General features: G+C 43.8%; 1 protein-coding gene across 3 annotated transcripts in view; it reads left to right on the top strand.

Moving 5' to 3' along the window:
* Nucleotides 1–133: 133 nt before the first annotated feature.
* The window catches only part of CLIP1 (CAP-Gly domain containing linker protein 1), a 74,054-nt gene continuing 61,907 nt past the window's right edge, over nucleotides 134–12,280 (top strand). Inside the window, exon 1 of one of the 3 annotated variants that reach the window (XM_044440583.1) lies at nucleotides 134–1,403. The gene's annotated coding sequence lies outside the window, so the exon portion shown is untranslated. Of the gene's footprint in view, nucleotides 1,404–1,432; nucleotides 1,557–5,992; nucleotides 7,115–12,280 lie in introns of those variants that run through there. The other 2 variants (XM_044440584.1, XM_044440585.1) reach the window with 2 other exon arrangements.

Raw genomic sequence — 12,280 nt, 5'->3', positions numbered from 1 at the left:
CTGTTGCACAATTGGAGAGATCTTGGATGTGCCTTCCCACCCCAGTTTGAGAGATGGAGTGCTGGAAGGGAGACAGATGCACGCATATTATGCTTGGGTTGGAGTGGGGGGGCTCATGCTGTACCTCTGTTTGCTCCTGTGTGGCGTCTCCCTGGGCCCCTGCTTTTCTACCTTTTGAGAACAGACCCTCTCTTTGTGCTTTGTCAAGGTGGACTGATAATTGTGCGTAGCGCCGGTGCTGGGCTGTGTAGGGGTCTTTGTCAGGGAGAGTGGCAATATCTCAGCCCCCATTTGTGGTCCGGCTATTGTATAGGCTCGGAGACTGGGCAGGTGTGGTGGAGACGGTGAACCTGTTCATTGTGTAGTTGGGGAGTTGTGCTTTGTGAAGGCGGAATGAGCACTTGTGGTCTGCTTTCTAGCTTGGACTGTACTTGGGATGGCAAATATGTGTAGCTCTGTTTTCAGGCGGCCCTTAAAGGCTGCCCTTCTTGGGATCGCTTGAGTGAGTGAGTGAGTGGAGTTTGGGGTGTGTTCTTTCACCTGACTTGGGGCTGCTTTCTTGGGTGCAATTGTTGATTTGTCTCTGGAGCCCCGTTATGTATTAAAGCTGCATTGGAGTCTGGGGCGAGTGGCATTGGAGGCTGGAGTCTATGTTTGTCAAGATAATAGGATGATGGAAAGCGGCGTGTGAGGTTGCGCCTACTTCAGGGCAGTGTATCTGGTGCGCTGCTGTTTATCTGGACTGGCCGAGCAGTGCCCCTTTCCCACACTATGGTCCTTAAGTTTGTGCTTCATGAATGGAAAGGAGACTGAAGGAATGTGCATGTGGAGAGAGAGGGGCTTCAGAGCTCAGTCCCCCCTCTCCGTTTGCAGTTTTGAGGGTGGCAGGGATGTTTGCGAGCTGGCAGTGAGCCATGAGGCTTGTCTTGGGGTATTCTTTATCTTGTTCTCGAATTGTGAAGAACAGAAGGGGTCACTGTGGGGTGGAGGGCGTCTGCCGGCATGCTAATTCCGTCACAGACAGTGCTAAGTCATCTGATCTGCTATTGCCTGGGGTGGCAGCAGCAGGTTTCACTGGTAACCAGGCAGCAGCCCTGCCTGAGAGGGACACCACTGAGCGTGGAGCACCCTGAATGATTTGCTCGGGACGGCTGCTGCCGGAGCAAGGGTGCGATTTTCTCCGGCGCCTTCTGGCACAGAAGCACTAACCGTCAGGCCGCGCCATTTGAACTGGGTGGAGAGATGCAGCAATCAACGGGTGTGCGGCCTGGAGCATGACATCAGTGGCGGGGTGGGAGCACCATTGGCCAAGGGAGCACCTTAAAGCGCTACTTCCTGCCACGAGTGTTAAGAGATTTTGAATGTCCTTGTAGAGCGGCTGGGAATTTCTGTGACTTTATCAGGTATATGCTCTTGAATTGTGCATACTCTGATTGCAAGGAAAGGGCAGATGTACTCTCCCTATTTTTCAAGTTACTCTTGTTTCCTACTAGCACTTGACTCCTCAGTGATCAGTTTCTCTTTAAGGTGCTATTTACTTTTGTTTCGTGTGGGAGGTGAGTGTATGATTGTGTCTGTAAACTACGGATCCCACAGCATTGATACTTCATTCTGTTGGGTGGGCACCAGGATAGACTAGTCTCTCACGTCTAATGTATACTGATTTTTAAGAAGTCATGCTGTAGTGCTTAAAATCAGACTAAACATGAAGAGAACGACGTGCTTCTTCCTTGGTCTTGTGTATGTTACCAGTAAGCTTCATTGTGCCTTTGTTTATAAAGCCTTTTGACATTTTGGGCAAGGGAAAGATGTTGACATTTATGGCCAAAAAGGCTTATGATGAAGTTTGAGTACATGTTACAATTTGTGCTTTTGAGATAGGATGGTTCTACTCTACTTTAGTATCTTTGTGATTTTTAAAAGTATGGTATGTGTCATGTGAACCAAATGTTAGCAAGTACTATTTTCTCTGTAAAAGGTCATGTGTATTCTTCAATACATAAATGCAAGGTAAAAATCTCTGCCCCCCCCCCATCTTCTAAATGTATACTTACAAAGAGAGAGTAAGTTATAAAGCTAGGTATGTGTTAAAGAGAGGACAAATATAATGCAGTTTTTGTTTCTGTTCCAAATTGAAATAGAATTTCAGCTTATATAAAGTAGTACATTGAATAGGGACCCTGTTATGTTTCCCCTTAATCATATGTTATTTTAATCTTTATAATCTGCAAGTATTTAACAGCTGGCAGAACCCTAGAAATTTATCAGAAATGTATAATGTGTCCCTAGTGGAAAAGTGAGTAAAGGGACTTGGTACTTAATTTCTTTGTAATGTCTTTCTTATCTTGCTGTGGGAAGGATTTTTCCTATTTTATAGTGCTACCCTTTACCTTCTAAAGTAATAGCAAAATGGCTGCCTTTTTTTTTTTTTGGTCAAGTTGCTGTTACTTTCCCAAACAGCATCACATGTATAGCTTTTCACTTAAAAGAGAGGGGGGGATCACTTTGTGACTCTGGTGGGAGTTTCCAGTTTTATTATTCAAAACTGAAGAGTGGAAATAAAGGGATAACCAGGGTATCAGTGGGATGGTGCTGCTGCAGCATGCATTCTAAATAGCCCCCTGATCAAGGCATGCTTTTGTTTGCCTGTGCTACGGTTCAAGGGATATATGTCTTTTGAATGGTATTTCATGTGGATGTTGTTCCTTTAGCCAGATTGAAGATAACATACAACATTAATTTAGGTTTCCAAAACTGACACACTGAAGGAATCCCTCTAAATCATGGACGAAGAATCTCTAGTCAGTATGGGGTTTCCCCATCCAGTTTATTCCCCACACATTCCTACTTCTGCCAGCTGGGAAAAAATTATCTCCAGCTAGTCGCTGGCGCTTTATCCTCCAAAAAGTGTATGGGCAGAGTCTGGGAGAAAACTGCTGAGTGATGTAGGAGTGAATCCTGTCTGGTTACTTCTAAGTAGGCCTAAAATCACATTTTTGGGCCCCACCAGTTAAATCTTTGACCACATCTACAGATGGAATGCAGGCCTCAAGATCTTTGTTAGATGGAAATTCAGCTCATGAGCTGAAAAAGGTTTCCCACTCATGATCTAAATAAAGCTATTATACAGTATTTGCAACCCTAGAATTTATGTAAGCAAAATGGCTTCTGTTGTGTATCATTCATTTAACTATAGCAATTTTGGGTGTGACAGACCAGCTGGGTTCATTCTACTTTGTCGGGTTCTGCAGTCCACTCAAATGAAATCCTCTGTCACAAAATAGGGGATAGTTAGTCCCTGATTTAGCAAATGCATTTTCATGAGTACAGAGTTTTGTAAATTAAGTCAGGCCCTTGATTGTGTATGTTATGGCAGGTTATGGCAGGTTTGCACAATAGAGTAAACGTCTAGTAGACTGAGAGTGCTGTTCGATGGGCCCACCTTTTAGTGCCAGTCCTCTTCATTGGTGTTGCTATACTGCATTTCCCAATAAGTGGAAAGGCAGGTCTTGTAACTCTTGAAGTCATTATAGCACATGACAGCAGAAGGGTGGGAATGCAGTTCCTGTTCCATGACTGACATTCATTCTTTCTTGTATTATTATATTTTTAGTAAGAAAAGTGCTGTTAAGGAACACTAAGTCATGCTGGCTCCCTGTACATCAGGAAAGAATAGGCTTCATTCAGTCCTGTGTGATAACTTTGCATTGGAACCTCCGTGCTCAATGTTGTAAATTTTGCAAAGCAGTAGTGCGCAGACATCAAGAGACAGGATCGTGTGAGTAAGCAAGACAGAAGTAACTGATGCTCTTGAGTGTACACTCCTGGAAAGGTTCATCAGAAGTGCCTCAGACTCGCAAAACCCTCAGCAGTGAGTAGGTATGAGGTGGTGCAGTTGGAAACCATGGTCTAGGAAGTGTTTTTGGAGATTTATTATTTATTTATTTATTAAAACATTTTTATGCCGCCCCATTCGCCGAAGCCTCGGGGCGGCTTACAACAAAAAATTGAAATAACATTTTAAAATATATACATTAAAATACAAATATATAATATAAAACTTACAATATAAAACAAGCCGCCCTGGCCAAATAAAATTCAATAATATTAACATTTAAAATACTGCTTAAATAAAAAGGTCTTCACCTGGCGCCGAAAAACAAATAACGACGGCGCCAGGCGGACCTCTCTGGGGAGCGCATTCCATAACTTAGGCGCCACCGCAGAGAAAGCCCTCCTCCGAGTACCCACCCTCCTAATTTCCTTCACTGAGGGCTCCCGGAGAAGGGCCTCTCCCGCCGATCTCAGGGGGCGGCTGGGCATATAAGGATGTAAGCGCTCCTTCAGGTACCCAGGACCCAAGCCGTTTAGGGCTTTATAGGTCATCACCAACACCTTGAATTGGGCCCGGACTTCAATGGGAAGCCAGTGAAGCTGACGGAGAACTGGAGTCATGTGAACATAACGTCCAGTCCCCGTCAGCAGCCTGGCAGCTCTATTTTGGACCAATTGAAGTATCCGAACCGTCTTCAAGGGTAGCCCCACGTAGAGCGCGTTACAGAAGTCCAGACGGGAAGTCACCAACGCATGTGTCACTGTCGCCAGGCAGTCATTCTCCAGATAGGGGCGCAGCTGATGAATCAGCCGAAGCTGGAGGAAAGCACTCCTCGCCACTGCTGTTACCTGAGCTTCCAGTGAAAGCTCCGGGTCGAGGAGCACTCCCAAGCTGCGGACCTTGTCCCTAAGAGGGAGTGCAACCCTGTTCAGGACAAGGTTCAATTCACAGACCAAGAAATATGGACCCCCCCACTCTCTCCGATACAGACACCAGAGGCTTTGCACGGATGGGCATTCATGTATAAACAAGGCCTGAGGTGGGGAAAGGAGCATTTTGACACTGTTTCACTTGTTTTTTCCCCTTGGGAGCTTTTTATTGCAAGCTACAGCCTAGCGCAAAAGAAGGCTTGGTACCCAAGCCAAGAAATATCGAGATGGCTAGTTGTTTCTCAGAGTGCACCAGCTGAATGAACAGTCTTTTCTTAAGCTGTTTGTTGCATCTGACTTGGGAGTGGCTGAGGAAGGAGCATTATCTTGGCTCCAAATCAGCAAGCTTGTCAGCAGCGATTTGCACCTTCTTTCTCCCTCTTTTCTTTAAGTACCTTGCCTAAAAGGCCATGATTAAATGCTCATATTTGTTATTAAATTTAAGATGCAAGCCTTGCAGTGTCTGAGAATTGGCCAGGAAGGTGCCTATGACTCATGAAAACCTCCTTTGTTTATAGTCTTGGCATTCCTGTGGGGAGTTTTCACTAAGTCTTTGGAGTGATGTTGGGTTAACATGTTTCCAGCTGCTTCAGCTGAAGGAGGGTTTTGGTATTTAAATGAAGTGGTTTTTGTAGCACATTGGCAATGATCTCAGCTGTTCTGAGGTACATTTTCAGCTACTGAGGTACAGTTCTGAGGTACATTTTCAGCTACTGTGAACTCCCACCCAGCTTTCTTGTTAACAGTGTCTTGGGAGACAGCCTTGTTCTTCATGCTAATTCCACATGGGTTTAGATATGGAGCAGAAGAAAATCTGGAGGGCAGTAAAACACTTCCACTCCGTTTTCCATCCTTTCCCCCCACCTTTTTAGCCGTTTCAAGTTGTAATTAACTTGGTTGCTTGTTCTGCATTTTGAGCAGTTCCTGAAATGTTCCAAACACTTCCATAAAATTGCACAGGAATATTAAATTAGAAATAGAAATTATAGATGCATCTGGAGCTTGAAGGTTGCCCAGGAATTGGAGAGTTTCTGCTTTTCAGGTTTAAGGCATAATTTCTCTCCTGTAGCGAACTCTGATAAACAAATAGGTCTTGAATCAGTGCAAACCAGAACTTTCCCTCGGAAGAAAAAGGACTGTTGTACTTTGGGCATATCATGAGGAGGCAAAACTCCCCAGAGAAGACAAATCATGCTAGGGAAAATGGAAGACAGAAGAAGAAAACGAAATGGGGTGGAGATGGGTTGACTCCATAAAGGAAACCACAGCCTTGAATCGAGCTGAGCAAGGATAAAGCATTTTGGGGTGCTTTCATACACAGGTTTGCCATATGGCACGTAACAACAAACGTTCTTTAGAGCAAGATTAGGATGCATCTGTAACAAAGAAATAGGACATGGCACCTACAGATATTAGAAAAGTAAGCACTGCTCTGATCAGCAGTAAATACATCTAGGCAAATTGAACTGAAGTGTAACAACTCACACCTTCCCTCCTGTGAGCCTTTGATTTCTAAAATAACTGCATTTCATTTCCTCTTCCAATTAAAGGTGGGAATTTTCTCAATTTGACAGTTACTGTTTGGAAAGAGATGAAAAAAAGACGCATCACCAACAATCCATAGCAGTTCAAAATAGCTATCTGAGTGTGTCATTATCTGGTTGTTCAGAAGCCACAACCCATGGTAGGAGCCAGCCAAGTAGCCAAGCAACCTTCACATGTTACAAGCCTGCTGAAGATAAAGCACCTGTGTGCATAGAATTTTGAAGGCCCTCAGTAGCGCTGAGCATAAATCACATAGGATCTGCAGAGAGATAAGATCTTTTCTCCTTATAGCTTTAACTTTGAGACTGTGCTGCTGTCATATAGAATGTACTTTAAGTAGAGAAATGAATGTCATATCAGAAGGTGGGATGGATTTTTTAACTGGCTTGAACAGAAAGTTTGAGGCCTGCAGAGTCGATGGGAAATGTCTCATGCCAACCGTCTCTGATGTGCCTGTGTTGCATTATGGGCAGGGGTGTTGCTTTTTCCATGCCCCCCCCCCCCCGGAAAAGAAAGGAAAGATGTGCCATTAGCTCCCGTCCTGAGAGTAACAGCTCATTATCTGGACCTTCTCCACAGCACCCTTGAAAGAGAGAGGAACCGCCTCTCCGCTCATCTGTGCTGTCTTGTTTTGTAACAGAACAGATTGGGACGGGGTGCTGGTGCGTCACAAGTTTACTCTGTAATGCCGAGGCATGTTGTCTGTTTTCTGTTACACACGATCTTTTTGGAAAGATGAAAACAGTCCCTCATAACATTAACTTAAGGAAATCAACTCAAGTTCCAAAAGTCCTGCTGAGAAACGGTAACATAGTTTGTATTTATAATGTATTTGTAATTCTGCTCGGAATGGTTCTTAGATCCTTAAGGAGGATAGTTTTAGGAATCAAGTTGTGCACTGATTCTGCTGATGACGAACAAGGGGCTTTACTGTGTGATAGTGTTACAGGAGAGGCATTTTTACCAATCTGAAATATCTTTATTAATAGTGAAGTAGAGAGAGAGAGAGAATTTGTGTGTGTGGATGCAGGCACTCAGTTTCAAAAGTTGATAAATAAAGTCTAAGTACCCAGATATTTGGAGTGTTTCTTCGTATACGTATGTAGGTAGGCTGTTTGTTTTGCTGCTAATGCATGTGCAGCAGACAGATAGCTAGGTTTTGCCTGAAGGATAAACTGTTCTCCTCATCTTGTTGCTGTGGATACAGTTGGAATAAATTCACAAGCTGCCATGCTTCTGCAAAGACTAAAATGGTAACTTAAGGAACATAGGAAGCGGCTTGCCTGCTCTGCCTGGCAGTGGCTTTCCAGAGGTCATGGGCAGAGTTTTTCCCATCACATGATGCCTGATTCTTTTAACTGGACATGCTGAGGACTGGAGCTGAGGCCTTTTCAGGTGACGCAGGTGCTCTATTCTCTCACACCAACTTTCCTCAGGATTCTCTTTCTTCCTTGTTTGGTCTGCAGTGCATTTCCTTTGGGACACTTTAAATACGGCTGGTTTTGTTGCCATCTTGGTTCCATATGAGTAGTTTTCCATGCTAAACTTACCTTGCTTTGGCAAGAGATCCCTAGCCCTAACCCATATTCACCAACAATGTTGTAATAATTTTTGTTGCTATCAGTCTGATTACTTCCCTTCCAATTAACTGCTGGACATAAATGTTGATAGACCTTGAATTCATCTGTTTGGAAAATAAGAACTTGGCCGTTGATTTGTAACCCTTCTTCTTTTTTTGAATTATCTCCGGTAGATCTGACTTTGTTTTTTTAGTTGTTTTGAAATGCTCCTTACTGAAATGGCTAAGGGGAAAGTTTACAAGTGCTCTCAGTGCATTCAGTTTCCCTTCTGCACAGCCCTAAGGAGCTCCAGGTTCTTGCCTTCTGGAGCAAGAAATGAATAGAAAGGGGCATATATGAATTGCAAATGAAGGAATGCTGCTGTGGCGTCATTTAAAGAGCCATTTTAAGAGCTGACAGCATTGAATTAGAGGAGCCTAATGGCAAATAGTATTCAGAACAGAACTATTCAGAAACTAAAGGCAAATACCTCTAGTGCTGGGGAAGGAACACCTACATTTCCCCTTAAAAGCGTGTACAAGGGGGGCTGTCTTTCCAGACTTAGAAAATGCACTTTTTGAATGTTTCTTACTTAATCATACAGTGCATGAAGCTGTAGCCAGAGCTTAAGAGTACGAGGGGATTTGTTTGTAGCTTGACTTGCGGCCTCTGTTGAAGAAAACAAATGACACAGCAGATGCATAACCCCTGACTGCAGAGAACGGGATTAATAGATGAATGAGCCGAGCCAGGAAATACAGTAGAGGAGCATCTGAGCTTCTTGTCTGTGAAAGCATTTTATTTTCTTTCTGTGGGTAGCTTTGGGAGCTCCTGTGTGAAAACAAAATGTCATTATGCAGAGGTTGCTGGAAGAGAAAGGAATACTTCAACTTGAAAAGGAGATAATGGCTGTGCCTGTTGGTGGTCCAGTGACATTAATCCTGCTGAGCAGACAGTCCCTTTAGCCCCTCTCAGACTGCAGCTCTGCATTCAAGTAACCTGTGGGGAGAAAAGTAACTTTACTTCAGTGATGCCAAAGACGTAGCTCAAGGCAGAATGTATAGTATATGCACAGCGTAAGTTCATTGCTTTGGCATACTTTTATGTCCTTAGGAAAAAGCAAAATAGTTCTTGCCCCTTCTTAAACTGTGCTAATCAGTCCTATATAGCCTTAAATAACTTTCACCCATCAATTAATTTCACCCATATTATTTGGATTATAGCCAAATAGAGGCCATCTGCCTTACTTAAATTATTTTTTGCCCCTCTTTATCTTGATTTCAGAGCTAGAGAGCCCGTGCTAAGATTTGGCAGCTGCATTTCCACTGAAAATAGGATTCATGATGAATTAATCTCCTAAACCAGAATTCTACAAGATCCTACTATAACCTTCCACGCAAGCCAGGTTATTGTCTTTCCAAAAGCCAGCTAGAGAACTCCTGGATGAACTAGCCTTTTGACCTTTTGTTGTTCTTTCCTGAAATTAAGCCCAGGAATATCCATGTGCATTCTTTCCTTGTGGTCCTTGCTTCCTTGATTCTTTTTCTTTACTGTCCCCACTAGTGCCTTGGAGAACCACCAGGATCGGCTCCCAGTTTTGGGGAGCCCTTGGGCAAATAAATGGCCAGTTCCCTTCCTCAGTGAGTCAACCTTCACCGGCTGCTCGTGCAGCTTGCCCCCTTGTCTCATTGCTGCTGCTACTGGCTTGGTTGGCCGGGAGAGCGAGCCAGTGAGCCTGTGACAGTTGCGCCTCCTGCCCATCCTTCCTAGTGCTGCTGACACCTGGACCAGAGTAAGAGGTAGGGGGATAAACTCCTTGTAAGGAGGAAGAGCAGCTCCTGGGCCTTTTGTTGGGGGGGGGTGCCCTCCACACCATGGCCAGTTGTGCCCCCCTTTTTTGCTGGAGAGTAACATCAGCAGTGTGTATGTTCCTGCTATTTAAAATGATTATTCCATAATTTATAAGGAACGGTACGGAAAGAAGAGCCTATTCTTCCAAGGAATGCCGTGACAAAGCTAGCATTGTTGGGCGGTGTGTTGGAATGGCTTGACTGGGAAGCCCTCCCTCCGCCTTCTCCAGGGAGCTCGGCCTGCAGCGGCATTCCAAGAGGCGTTCCTGCAGACATTCCTGAATCCTTGGCTGTGAGGTCAGAGCCAGTGAAGTCATAATACAAAAGGGGGGAGGGGGAGAGCCCACCCTCATAGGCTTCGCTGTGCATAATTAAATAGCACAAGTGGAGGGTGTTTCAGGCCACACCACACAAGAAGGATCTGATTCCTAGAAGCTGTCCTGAGCATTAGCATCGCGTTTAACCATTGCTGGAAAGACAGGAGCCATATCTCAGGTTTGGGTAGGTACTCTTTGGAGAGCACCAGCTTTTAAATAGACTTTTTGTTGCCTTACACCTGCACATATAGGTCAGTTACTGCTTCTTCAAAATGTAGTTTTGGGAAAGACATCCTTGGGTTTCAGTTGTGTGTAAGATTGCCACTATGCATTGCCAAAAGGGGAAATGCACTGCCAGGAAAGGAGGAGCTGGGCTCCTATGCAAATTGCCAGCTTAAATTATTTGCATAGATGCAAATTTAGAGAGTATTACTTTGCTTTACGTAGAAATATAGTGCAGCTTCCCATAGTGGGAGGACCAACGCCGTGTGTCTGGTGCACTTGTTTGGTTTCCTGTTTGGGTGCTGACTGTGAAGGGGGAGATTGAAGATCTTTGTTACGCTCTCTAATTGCACTTCCTTTCAAACCGAGGACTTTCTTCTGTAAATCCGGGAGCGTGGCCTCTCCAGCAGTGTGTGAAGGATTGGCATAACGTCTGCTCTTTTCGCAGTACCCTTGCCTCTGGAATTTGCATTTGTTTAAGCAGAGAAGTTAGCAGAAGGAGCATCACCCCTCTTAACTGACTTACAAGGATTCTAAGGCCACCATTTGAAGTTGCAGGTTCCTTTCCATAGTGAGCAAAATTATAATGCTTACCTTAGAATTTGATTTCTCATGTTTGCCCATAGTTTATGTATTATTTATTTATTTAGAATGTTTGTATGCCGTCCCATCGCTTACAGCCTCGGGACGGCTCACATAAAATAAATAAACATAATACATCATTATTAGAAGTGGTGGAGTGAGTTTGCCACCACTCACTCTTGTTTTGAACCCTGAGCAAACAGTATTGAGAGAGCAGAAGTTTAATTTGCCTTTCCGTGTCACGTCTTACATATTGCCTGCTACTCATCCAAGTTTCTTTCATGCACACACACAAAAATCACCTGCTTAATCCTTCATTTTGCATGAACTCTTTTTTCCTCTTTACTCCAAATGCATTATTTTTAAATGGACACCCTGAAGTCTTAGGAAATGCTCCATAATGATCTAATTTGATGCTCCTTTGAAAAGTAGCACAGCATGCTAAGTTCTTAGTTACTTAGCTAGTAGTTGAGTAATAGTGAAGAGATTGTGAAAATCTTTAGTACTCTGTTAGAATGGGAGGAAATCCTTTCTGAGGTTAAGAAAATAGGAAGTGAGTTAAAAAGAACTCTTGCTTATCACTGAGAACTGCATCTGTAAAGCACCATACTTCCTATAGCCCTGATTAGCACTGAGTATAATGTTCCATTTAAACATTCAGGGTATCTGTTTTCTACACTGATTGGATTAGATGCCAAATCCAAAATGTGCTAGTCTAGAGTTCTGTGAACTCTGGAAACCTTTACCATCACAACAGGTGATCTGTCAGAAGGGCCCAGGCTTATTCTGGTCTTGCTGTGCTGATCTGCCTGTTGTGCAAGATCACAACACAACAGAGGTTGCTGCGTTTGGAAGTGCAGTTCCTGAACTTTATTTGGGGGCATTCACATGAATCACACATTAGAGTAGCCGAACAGGGATGCAACCTGAGTGGGGATTGCTGTTGCCAGCCTTCCTCATGCGTCTCAAGTCATAGCGGGACCACGGGCTGCCCCCAACCTCAGCAGCGTGGCTTAACTTGATAATATGGACAAATAGCATTTGTTTTGCTTGTTCTAATTATGGCATTTGTTTAAAACAATGCCAGGGAGTGCAGAACACCTGAAACATGGGGGAAAAAATCACAAGCCAAAACCTCCACAAGGATTTGCAAGAGAACCTGGTGAGCCTCTTAAAAAATATTCCTTAGTTCTGTCATTTTCTTGATGGCCATATTCTGCCATCCACATCTGTTAGTAAGCCTAATACTGCTTATCTTCTTTAGCTAACCTTGAGTACTATAAATCTGTTTTGTTTTTATTCCCAGTTTCAGAATCACGAGCCTGTCCTTTCCTCCTTGACTATTCTGTGGTTTATTTTTAAAAGATTTTTGGTGCGATCATGGTTGCCCCATGTTGATTTCTTAGCAGCTAACTTTTAATACTCGGAATGCCAGTCCGTT

The sequence above is a fragment of the Varanus komodoensis genome, unplaced genomic scaffold, assembly GCF_004798865.1.
Source record: "Varanus komodoensis strain SLA01 unplaced genomic scaffold, ASM479886v1 scaffold38, whole genome shotgun sequence".
Classification (NCBI taxonomy): Eukaryota; Metazoa; Chordata; class Lepidosauria; order Squamata; family Varanidae; genus Varanus; species Varanus komodoensis.
Note: the sequence above shows the minus strand (reverse complement) of the source record. Positions and strands in the feature narration are given on the sequence as shown.